The following is a 12,834-nucleotide window of genomic DNA, read 5'->3' on the forward strand; positions in this document are numbered from 1 at the left end:
TGTGGGATGCTTGTATATAGTGACTCTACATCCAGCGTTACTAGTAGGTCTTCTGGTTCAGCTTGTATGGTGACTAGTTTGTTTATCATGGCCGTGGTATCCTGGATATAGGACGGCATTTTGCAGATGAAAGGCCTTAGGAAGTGGTCTATGTAGATGGATAGTGGCTCCAGGACTAATCCAATGCCTGCCACGATTGGTCTTCCAGGTGGATTAAGTGGATTTTTGTGGATCTTAGGGAGCAGGTAGAAAGCAGGGATAATCGGGTGTTGGTTTACCAGAAATGCTTTCTCGTCGTCCTCTATCCACCCTTCATCATGTGCATGTCCCATCAAACTCGTGATTTCGGACAGGATCCTGAATGTAGGATTGGAGGGTATCTGCCTGTAGAATTTGGTATTGGACAATTGTCTGGTGACTTCCATGTCATACAGGGTGTTGCTCCAGAGTACGATACCACCGCCCTTGTCTGCTGGTTTAATGAGAAAAGACCTGTTGTTTTCTAGAGATTTCAGTGCCAGTCTTTGTGGTGCCGAAAGGTTGTTCTTGAAGTGGGTTTGTTTATCGAACATGTTACGTATTTCAAGGAGAATGCGATTTTCAAAAGATAAAATCTCTGGGCTTATCATCGAGGAAAGTGGAGTGAAAGTTGACGGAGGTTTTAGGCCAGTGGATTTCGGTGTTTCTTTTTCTGGGCTATCTCTGAAGAAATAGCGTAGATGAATTGTGCGGAAGAATTTGCGTATTTCGACCTCTGTGTTAAAACAATCAGCGCTGGAGCTCGGGATGAAACTGAGACCTTTACTCAGGACTTCAATTTCATTCGTGGACAAAGTGTGATCGCTAAGAATAAAAATAGGGATCACCATGTTTGTTGCGCTCGTGGGGTCCAATTCCGTGTGCGCGTGGGGTGTTGGCCTTGGTAGCGGGGTCTGCCGCGTTGTCCCCTCCCTTGAAAACTTGAGGCCTGTGGTGGATTGCCTTGTCCATCGGTTGTGGAATCTGAGTCGCTGCTGTTAGAGCTGTTCGAAAAAGTCACGAATTTCTTCCTCTGTTGTCTCCGGGGATTTTGTCTATTGCAGGTAAGTGCAATTAACACACATGCACAATCATGTGTGGCATTCTCAGCAGACAATCACATCCTTGGACAAGGCACTGTCAGCACCTCAATATTGTGCACTCACCTCACATGCATCATGGGACATACACACCTCATTCACACACGTCAGCTGACAGTCATGAAGCAGGCCATGGAGCTATCACGTCAGAGTGCACCAAATATCAATTTGGCAGAATGACTCAATCACACAATCTAATGCTCAAGTGACATCCATCCCGGAGTGTTGCCCAGTCACAGACACACACTCTTCAGACACATGCACATGATGTTGCCAATAGCACCCATGTGTGACACCTCTCACATGGCCAAGTCCAGACACATGTAATCAACCATGTGCACGTCGTTACATGCTGCCGCGCATCACAGATTGCTACACAAACACCGTTGATGTAACACAATGTTAGGCAGAATCACATGCAGTACCCTTTGGGAAAACTACATGCAATTAAGACTATAAGTGTCAGTACAATTTCACCTTTGGTACAAGCATGTACTACACAGTTATGTGGTAGAAGTGGCTGAGCAGCCAGACTTATCTCAAGAGTTTAGTGAGCAGTAGAACAAGTTACAAAAAGGACCAACAAATACAGTGATTCAAATATACACAGATTCAAGGTTTCTTGGTAAAAGAATATACATTTATTCACACAGTCAATTAGAAAACATTCCACTAGCAAGAGCAGCTCAATATCACACACTAATAAACTACAATACACCAACAATATGTTACTGAACAAATTCAGCTCCCCTGAAGTGGGAGCAAAATGGCACTATAGTTACTTAATAAGGGGGTAACAAGACAAGGGGCCTCATTAGGAGTATGGAGGTAGCCATGGTACTATTAGCGCCATGGCTACCCCCATACCGCATGCCGGGTTCCCTGAATGGGAATTTACTGGGTCATTCCAACCTTGGAGGATCCGGTATTTCCCCATTCAGGGAATCCATCCCCATTCGAGCCCCCATAGGGTTTAATGGGAATGGGGAGGGAGCTAACAACGGGCCCGTTAATATCGGGCCCGTTGTTAGCTCCCTGGTCCTTTAGCGGCTCCCACTAAGGGCTGCTGGTTTTACCAGACGGCCTTAGCGAGACCCGCTTAGGGACCTCGTAATTCAGCGGTAAGGGGTTAACGGCACCGGCATCCTTACCGGCACCGTTAACCCCTTACCACTGACCTCGTAATGAGGCCCAAGGTTATAAGAAAGGCAGCCCAAATAAATTCATAGGCAGGGCAAAGGGTTTCAGTTAACTACAACCAGCAATTCTTCTCCTCAATAGGCCTGGGCCAAAGTTAATGGTTCAGAGACTTTGTATAGGATAGCACAGTTCTGGTAGATAACGGTTAGGTCTTTGCCACAGATTTTAAAAGAATTTGGCTAGGTGAAAAGTTTGGCGAATGTTTAGGAAAGGACAAGCCTTCCACGAAGAGACAAGTTCCACAAACGTTCTCTATGGCCGAAAGGATTTCCGGACCGCGTTTGCACAGTACCTTGAAAGTGAAGAAGAGCTGTAGCTGAGGCAGTTGTTCCTGGCAGTTCGAGCAGATCTCACTGTTCCTGAGCTTCAGTCATGGGGACAAGAAGGACGACGTCGGGAGGTTCCTGCACTGCCCAGGGATGAGGCAAAAGCTTTAGCAAGACGTTGGTTTAAGGTGTGAGTGCCTTAAAGTCCACGAGCTGGTTTCCTTCCCTCTGGCTATCTGGTTTTCAACAGCACTCTGTAGAAAATTCGACCAGATGGGGACAGTGTTGAGGTGGCTTGCGAGTTGGTTGTTCCCACCAAACTCAAGGGAAGAAGTTAACCTTGAAGGGCTTCTCTGTCGATGGAGTTTCAGGCAATTCGGACCTGCAGCAGGGCTTCACCGGTCGTCCAAGAGTTGCAGCAGTCCTCTTCCTTCACCTCGTCTTCTGTTCTTTCGTTCCAGTGGTCGACTCTGATTTCCAAGTCCCAGAGACCTGCTTTTAAACAGTTTTCCCCCATTAATTCCAGCCTGGCTGTCACTCACATAGTAGGCTGGCTGTCCTTGCCAGACAGCCAGCCGGCCAATCACGCCAGAGTGCATTCAGGTCTCCTAGGAGACTAAGCACAGGGAGTTTCAGGCACCTCCCTCACATCCTGTCCACCCCAGACACCCTAGCACCAGAGGAGGGCTTCAGCACTGAAGCCCGCCAAAGGCCAATGAACAAAGGGACCAAACCTGGTTTGGCGCGCAGAGCCAAACACAAGAAGGACCTTTCCTAAAAGAAATGGCGAAAAAAGTTGACCGGAGTCTGTTTTTACAGATAGGTCTTGGGTGCCATATTGAAAAAAATGGCTGACCCGATTTTTAGCTACCGTTGTTCGCGGTCGGGAAAAATCATGGTAGTTTAATCTAAGCCACTGCCACCAGCCATTTAAAGTAGGAATTGGTAACATTTGACTGTTACATGAGTGTTTTCACTCAGGGGAAGCTAGCCAACCCCTCCATCACTGTATAGTAAGATAGTGTGTGCTGGGTCAGTAAATTTAAAGTGACTAGTAAAGTCAATTTAACTTTACATGCTCTGGGAGACAGTAGTCAGTCACAGAGAAGGTATTTAAACCTTGGGAAGTCTGAAAGACATCCCTGTGCCACTGCGCTGAAGGTGCTGTGTGACACACAGAACAAGATGATGCTTATGGAGTTGTGTTAAAACTCCATAACCAAAGAACACAAAATTAAAACACACATCAAAATACATGGAAGAGTGGGGGAAAAAGGCTCACACTCTTCCCAGGTAGAAAAATCAAATCCTAGAAATCCAGCAAAGTTGCTGTGGGTCTCAAAACGTAAGGGAAATTAGCACATTTTGAGAATTCTCCCTAACACACATGGTTGAATGGACTCGCATGCAGCACTGTCTGCGACATGCACACTGACATGTGTACAATAGACATACCAGACATAAGGCCAAGGTGCACACTCCAACCATACATCAACATGCACATGCACTATGGTGGACAAGTACACATTGGCAGAGTTCCAAATCCATGACCTGGGCATAGAGCGCCGGGTAGAACCGCTCCAGGACCCACTTGTTGTCAGTGGTCAACCGGCCTCGGTGCCCCTCTTGGTCCATGCCAGTCTTGACGAAGCGCCGGGCCTTGTTGCGGGTCCTGACTTTGAAGTCCTCCCAGCGCTTGTGGACATGGATGTAGTTGTGGGGTGCCACCCCCTCCGCGTTGATGGCACCCACAATGTCTGCCCAGATCTTCCTCCGTCCTTCCTTGCCGACTTGTGATGGTCCGTGGAAGAGGGCATCATAATGCACCAGGACTTGCTCTACCAGGATGTCAACTTCCCTGGCTGAGAAGCTGACAGCCCTCTGCGTCGCTGCTGGGGGGTTGTCACTTGCCTCAGATGATGTTGCTTTAGACATGGCAACCCCCGATGCAGGTGTGGGTGGGCAAGGTGGTCTTGGTGCTAGGCTGTGGAGTGGTGGACTGGCACGTCGTGAGTCTTCTGGATCAGCAGATGTGGTCACAGGTCCAATGACAGGAACACTGGTAATGGCTGTACAGCAGGCACGAAAATTGCAGGGCATGTGGGCAGCAGGCATACACAGTGGGCAGGCAGCAGCAGATGGCTCGTAGGAGGCAGCTAGTGGCACTTGGAGGCAGGTAAATTGGCTGGTAGGCAGGAGCGTGTGTCTTCTGTGTTACTCACGTGGCCAGCCGGAAACAGAGTGACTCTGCACGTGCGGAAGGAGCGTGTAAGCGTGAAATCAGAGGCGCGCTCCGAGGAAGTGGGTCGGAAGTGGGCTGTCTGCTGTGGGAAGTACTCCTACTCTTGTGTGCTACGTGCTACTTTGGACTTTGTTTTGGCCATGCCCCGTTTAATGCAAATTTCATAAAAAGAGCAGACCGCGCGCTCCTGCACGCACGCTCCTGAGGAAGTGGGCCGGAAGTGGGCTGTCTGCTGCTCGCAGCGCAGCAGCTCAGACCTAACGTCTCCTCTCCTCCCACGGGGCTATATATATAATGGCCCTCATTACGACCCTGGCGGAAAGTGACTGACCTGACCGCCATAGCGTAAATACCGTTTCTGCCATCGCACGACGGAGCAAAGTGCGGCCAATTCCGACCCATCGGGCACGAGCACTACGCCATGGCGGAAGTGCAAAGTCCGCGATGGCGGAAATGTCCCCAAAACGCCCCTCACCGCTGTCGTACGGCGCCCTAGGTGCAATTCCGCCACCCATTTTAGCGGTCACCGTAATGAGCGGCAACCGGAAAGTACGGTGACCGTAAACATACGGAAACGGAAGTAAAAACATGGGCCCGGAACGGGAAACAGCACGCCGTACACCTATAAAATCAGAATTCCCACACAACCATTAAAAATACTACCCTGAGACACATCCCAACCCGTCATCCACCCCAGTGAAAGCAATAGAAATGGGAAAAGTAGCGAAAAAAGCGTGCGACCGCAAGCGGCAGGTCCACTTCTCCCGTGAGGAACTCACCGTGCTTACAGAGACCCTCCAGGAGAATGCTGCCGTCGTCTTCTCCACGCAAATGACCAGGACGGCACTTGCGAACAAGAAGGCCATATGGGCCCTGGTGGCACAGCGGGTAAGTGCGGTGGGGACCGCACCCCGCAACCCACAGCAATGCAGAAAGCGATGGGACGACCTGCGGATACGCGTACGGAGCATACTATCCGCCAATCGCAACATTGCCACAGCTACTGGGGGAGGATCGGAATCACCCATCAAGTTGACCCCCTGGGAAGAAATCTGTGCCTCCACCATTGGAATGGAGAGTATAGAGGGAGTCGGAGGGATGGAGAAAGGAGTGCAGACATCCGAAGAATCCGGTAGGTGGGCCAACTAATACAATGCCAAATCCACAATGTCCAATCATGTGAAGTACCATGTGTCCACATAGTGCAACAGTAACACATGTCCAGGAGAACGTCCACATACATTGGCCTGACAGCGCACTTTAAAACTCACATTAAATACATAAATAATTAAAAACCCTAAAAACACCCTCTACACGTGCAGCAGGCACACCCTAACTGCAGGCTGCAAAACAACTGCATCCTCAATCCACACAAAAATGAAACCACCTCCAAGGCCCCGACCCAAATCACCCTCAGGTACCACCCCAATGCATGTGATACATTGCCATTCCAATTTCAACAGACCCATTAATAACGCTCGCCCTCCTTTACTCCACCACAGGGTCCGATTCAAACGACGAGCTCCAGGACACCCCTACCAGCACACATGCAAAGAGGGCCAAGACCAACGGCCAAAGACCCTCCACCTCAGCTGCACGCATCAAGACACGGCAGCAGCACAAATCAAGTGGCAGCACACAGGAGGGAACATCAACAGGCACCCCAGCAGCCAGCATGCCCACAACAGCACCACCACAGGTCCCCCCCAATGGATGCCACAGAAGGCACTGCCTCTGGTGGCAGCAGCACCATAGGTGACACTCCATTAATGGCAGCATGCTCCGACACAGAAGACGGGGATGTCGAAGTAAGATCCATCCATGACCTGTCTCAATCCCCCTGTTTGTTTCATCCCGTACACCATGAGGATACCACGCAGGGGCACCCACAAGACGACGACTGGCCATCCCCCACAAGCCCTGTGGCAAGGCAACATGAGGTGACCAGCCCCTCTGTGACACCACCGCAAATGGCCATGGCACAGCAGAGGCAACAGTCCCTCGACCAGGTGATCGTGCAACAGCAGCAACTGGCCACGCTCCTCAAGGACCATGCTGATGAATGTGGGGGTACTAAGGCAGCCATAGAAACAGCAACTGAGACGCTTAGGGCAGAAATGGAGAGAAGCACCGAGAGCCTGAGAGTACAAATGGAGAGAAGCACCGAGAGCCTGAGGGGGGAACTGCATGCGACGTCCAAAGACGTATGTGCTGAACTTGCCGCTGTGCGCCGTGTGCTCACTGAACTCTCACAAACCCTTAGGGACATGCATGGACGTGAGCAGGCAGAGACATCATCCGTTGCAAGTTCCGTCCAGGGCAGCCCCCAACGTAGATCTGGGAGGAACCTGCGCTCCACAGGCAGGGGTGCCCCTGATACTCGGAGAGGGGGCTTGCAATAGCGTCTGCCCACTGACAATGAGCATCTTTGGACTCTGGTGTTCGGGGGGGAGGTAGGAGGGTGGAGGGGGGGTGTTGGGCTCACTTGGGTGGCGGGTCGATGGGGTGTGTAACATAATTTCACATATGCTATAAACATTGCACAATCATCCAATGAGATGTGTGGACATTGATCTTTGTGTACGAGGCCTTTATAGGCGTACAGTCCATATTGTGCATGTTCCAGACACACACAGTGCCACAAGTCCCGTGTCCATGTATCAGCCACCAGGCGTGAGTGCTAGAAGCATGAATCTATGAGAATCTGACGAATGTCACGGCCCTCCTGTGCCTCGCGGACTCCTTGAGGTGCTGCCACATCCCCACCCTCATCATGACCATCTTCAGGTGCTTGCAGTTCTGCGTCAGGGGGCATGGGCACATTTCTACGTACGCACATGTTGTGTAGCATGACACATGCCATGACCATCTTTGCCACCTTCACATGGCGGTACAGGAGTGCCCCGCCAGACCTGCTGAGGCAGCGGAAACGAGTCTTCAGTAGGCCGAATGCCTGTTCTATGACTACACGGGTACGTGAGTGGGCATGGTTGTAGTCCTCCTCATGCTGGTTCTGTGGGTTCCGGAGTGGTGTAAGGAGCCATCTCTTCAGTGGATACCCGGCATCACCTGTATGTGGACAATAAAGGATGTTTGTGGAATGACATTGCTACGTACGCACCCCCCCCCTTCCTGCCAGGTCATTGCCGCATCACATACCCCACATTATCATGCATGAAATGAGACTCACCGAGTAGCCAGGATCTGTTCCCTGCGTGTCGCTCCATGTAGCGTGGTATTGTAGAGTTCCTCAAGACCATAGAATCATGGGTTGATCCAGGAAATCGGGCACAACAATGTGTAATGATCCTGTTGGAGTCACACACCATTTGTACATTAAGAGAATGAAATTGTTTTCAGTTGCGGTACTGGGCCTCCATGGCATGTGGGACGACCAATTTCACATGGGTGCAGTCGATGGCACCAATGCAACCCGGTATGCCGCCAAGTGCATGGAATCCCACTTTTGTGTTCGTAATTTCCTGCTCCGAGCGTGGTAGAGAGATGTAGTCGTCTGCGTGCTTCAGGAGGGCATCGAGCACTTGCAATAGTGTCCGTGAGAACACTGGCTGTGAAATGCCATGCAACTGTCCGACTGTGTGCTGGTAGGTGCCTGTGGCCAGGAAGTGGAGTACAGACACCACCTTCAGTAGGGGTGGGATGGCGGTTGGGCTATCTATCATGCTGACAAGGTCAGCCTGTGTCATGTCCACAATGGCGGTTATGGTGCCCCGGTCCAAACGGTAGAGGGTGTGGATCTGCTCATCAGTGAGGTTGAACGGATGAGCTCGGAGGCGTGGGATTGCGGGCTGCCTGCGTGGTGGTAGTGGCTGTGCTGGTGGGCCTTGCTGGCCCTGCCTTGCCCTCCTCCTCCTCCTGCGTCTCCTCTGTGCGGCCGGTTGTTGTAGTAGTTGGTGTTCGTCTTCTTCTTGAAGTTGGAGTACTTGCAGTGCTATCAGGTCCCCCAGGGCCAACATCGCTAGTCCTGCCGGTAGCATTTTGGAGTGGGTGTGGTTGTGGGAGGGGGTTGGGTGTGCAATTTATGTGTTTTCAGGCTGTATAGCCTCCACCTGTGGTGATTCATTCCACCTGTGCCAGCTGCAATCCCCTTTGGGCGAGCACCGTACCGAGGTTCACCGACGGGCGGGGCGTCCCATTTGTGAGTGAAGCCAGTTGCCATTTTCACACACTGCCGCACTACATGGATGATTTTGTGATTTCAAGCGGTCACAGATGCCTTTTCGACGTGATGTTGCAAATGTGGAATTCGAAGGACAGCGCTTTCGGTTTTCAGCTAGCGGCGAGGAGACGCCCACAGGTCTGACTGCAAATATAACGTTCTATTGTTTAATGTCCTTGGGACAGGGACCATGGCGAGAATGCTATGATTGATATGAATAGTATGGGATGCGCAATAGCGTAGTGGACAAAAAGGCAGGACGTTCCCAAATACATGTTACTTCACAACACTAGAATTCCGGGCTGGAGAACAGTGGATTTTGCAGACTGCATTACGCACAGACTCCATGGAAGTTTCGAATGTGATGTGAGTAAATAATCAGGCGTTTTCATACCGGGATGAGGGAATGATGTATGGATGCATGGATGCATGGACAGATGATTTGATGGAGAGTTTGCCATGTACAGGGCTTTTTGGAATCTATCCACCTCCCCTGCGCTATGTCATGCAGAGCTGCCATAGTGGGACCATCGTCTTTCTGCCCTTGTTGAACCCTCCCTGTCTCGACGCCCCTTCAGGCACTTGTGTCTATGCACGTTACTAATCCCATCTAATGGATTCTGTCTTCACAGACGCATGCACACAAACACTCGTTTGTAATGGTGTTTTCACCTCGATTTTTATGGTTGTGATTCGCAAGTGATTTTTGGGTGGGTATAATCCTTTTGAGTGGGCTAGCATGCATATGGCTGTAGATTTAGTGTGATCATTGAAGTGAGTTATACAAATGTAGTTCTGATGGCCATACTATTCTTTTTCATTTCATTTGGGTGACAGGTATCTCCTCCCCTTTTGCCGCTGCCATCTGTATGCCACTCCTGCAGATGGCTTTTACTCCCGACACCTGCTGCTTCGTGTCAATCAGTGGAGCACCATTACGATCTTATGGGACGATCGCCAATGGGCCACATGCCCTTACGCAGTGCTAGTGGCTAGGAGCAACATATCGTCCTTTCTGCTGGACTAGTGCCTACCTAATGGGACGGCCCTGCGGTTCTAGGCGCTTCCGTGTTGCCTTTTTGGACGTGAATGTAGCCCCTGTGTACCATGATGGAACAGGGCGTCACACAAGCAGAAGCTGGTCATTTATTGCGGATGCAGCCCACAATACTGGAATGTATTTTGGAGTCATGACCTAATGGCTGTATGGCCCTTGGTGGTTTTGTGGTGCAGTAAATTTCTATTCTGTTTTTGTTTGTCTCATTTTTCTGCTCATGTTGCTGTACTTGGACCTTCACATGCCTGTGCTGCATCAGTGCGGCAATGGTGCCATGGCAGATATGGATGCCCACTCACAAGGCACTTGGAGCCCCTGGATTCATTTGTTCGTTGGCATGCATGGGTGACTTGTACATTTCACTGGTTGTATTGTGTGACTTCATTGCACCTACGAGGAGTTGTGCAATGTGGCCAGGGAGTGGTGTACAGGCACTCAGTAGGGCCGTTTACGGTTGATTCGCGATGCCGTACTTCTCACCATGGCGGAATGGTACTTTCCGCCATGCTTGATGGCGTTAGGTACATGTCCGCTAGGGTCGGAATTCGCGTACCGTTGCGCCATGGTGGTAATTACGGTTTGGCATGGCGCGCGTGCGCGTACTTGGTGCAGTTAGCGTTGGCGTTCACTACGGTGTCGCTAATGGCATCGTACTTTACGGTGACGGGTCATAATCGCACCGAGCGCTATTCGATGGCGGTATTGCATTTCCGCCATCGTTTTTCGATTTCCGCCAGGGTCGTAATGAGGGCCAATGTGTTTAGAGAGAAACCTGCTCCGGGGTCTGTATCCCTTTTTGTTGCATCAGAGAGGTGATGACGTGCGTAGCGCACGATGTGTGAGAATCTCTGCTTACTGAGATTCATATCCACAATTATGCTGTCGCGTGACTAAAATCAAGCCCTTACAATACTATTTGGTTCAACACTGTGCTTACGTTGACTTTCCTAATGAGAAGAGCGTTTTAGGAAGGCTTCTCTAAACGCACTTCTCTGTTTTTCATATAACATGTGTGAATCTGTTGGTGCTCCACGCCGTGAAACTCTGGGTAGTCCCGTGGGTGCATGTGTAACACGTGAAGGCAGTCTCTTTGAAAACAAACAAACAAACGCTGCCGCTTTGTTGCACGCATATATAGCAAAAAGAAAAAAAATGTTTTCTTTTATTCTAGTTGCGACTGTTTGCCCTAGTTGCTCGAGCCCTTTAAACGTAGTGTGCCTCTTCGTTGATCACATGTCCTCTACCGGATGTGGGGAGAGGTACTAGTCTATAACGTTGAAAGTCATTTAGTGTACTGGGTCTGTTCTTTGTATGCAGCATGAATTTAACGTGTGTATACTCCAAAATAAATTCATTAACACAGGTACACAGTGCGTCTGCAAGTCATACACAATCTGTTCTTCTGTGATATAGGTAACATGGCGAGTAATACACGCAGAGGGAAGCAGAATAAACACACAGCCTCCATAATAAAGGAGGGTGCTTTCAAATTTACGGAGAAAGCAAAATCTAGTACTATAGAAGCGGAGGTTCATAAGGACACTCTTAATGGAACTAGTAAGAACAACGGTAAGACTTCATCCAGCTCCTTAATGTGTCAAAGTAAAAATGCAAGTGATGTCAAGTTGAGCAATGACACAGATGGTAATACTACAGAGGAAGACACTATCTCCAGTAAAACGAAATGCTTTCTAATTAAGGAAATGTATGATGGGGAATTGTCAATACAGCATAGCCTGCTAAGTGTGAGAGATAATGTGAAGCTAGGTGGGCAAGACATTTTATCTGATCCCAACACTAATTGTACAAAGGAGCATATATCGGATATCTCCATGATGGGAGCTATGGTATTTACTGAGCTATCTAATAGAGCGCAGCTGTCACTGGGACCTTCCACTCCTGTCACAGGCAGAAATGGAGCCATGGAACACGTACACTTGCACACGGTTACGGGAAATGAGGCGCTTGTTCATATTTCATCTGAAGCTTCCAAAGTGGAAGACAGTAAGGTTACGGATAATTTTAATTTAAGTCCCTCTTCAATTACCCAGGTAAAAGCTTTTAGGATGGCCATGTTTCATTTAGATACTGAAGGGACTGCTGATAAAAACCGCCCACATAAATAACTCAGATAGAGGTGGATGTTCGAGTCCTGTTGACATAACCACTGCTCCGAGAATTAATTATGAACCTGCACTTAATTCTTCATTGGGGCCCTCTCCGGTTGCATACTCCGTGGGTAAAATGGAGTCTCAGTTTCCAGTTATAAGCAGAATCCTTAATCTCCTAGACAGAGGACATGAGCTAACTCATCTGGAAAAAAGAGCACTCAAACAATCGAATATTGAGATACTAGCAGGCATTAGCAAAATCGAAGGGATGATAACAATATACCACTCAATAACAAAGCAGAAAAAGTTCTCACTCGAGAGTGTGCATCTCAAACAAAGTGTCATGAAACAAATGTGAAAGGCTCTCAAACTGAACTTGTCGGGAATGCAGCAATGTTTTTGACACAATCATTTTCACAAGCGGTGTCGGAGTACAAAGAGGTTAGGCCTTCTCACAAAAATGAAGTCGCAGATCAAACTCAGAATCCGCAAGTCGGACGAACTAGTGGTTTGGAAGACTTGCTCTCAAAAATTGCCTGTGATTTAGGTTTACCTTTGGAACAAAACTTTCCTTCATCTTCTGTAACACTTGCGGATAGTCCCTCTGCACTTGTATATGTACTTGAACATCAGCAGAGTGAGGATGATATAAATGAAATT

The sequence above is a fragment of the Ambystoma mexicanum genome, chromosome 2q (genome assembly GCF_040938575.1).
Source record: "Ambystoma mexicanum isolate Mex_15411 chromosome 2q, UKY_AmexF1_1, whole genome shotgun sequence".
NCBI classification, from domain to species: Eukaryota; Metazoa; Chordata; class Amphibia; order Caudata; family Ambystomatidae; genus Ambystoma; species Ambystoma mexicanum.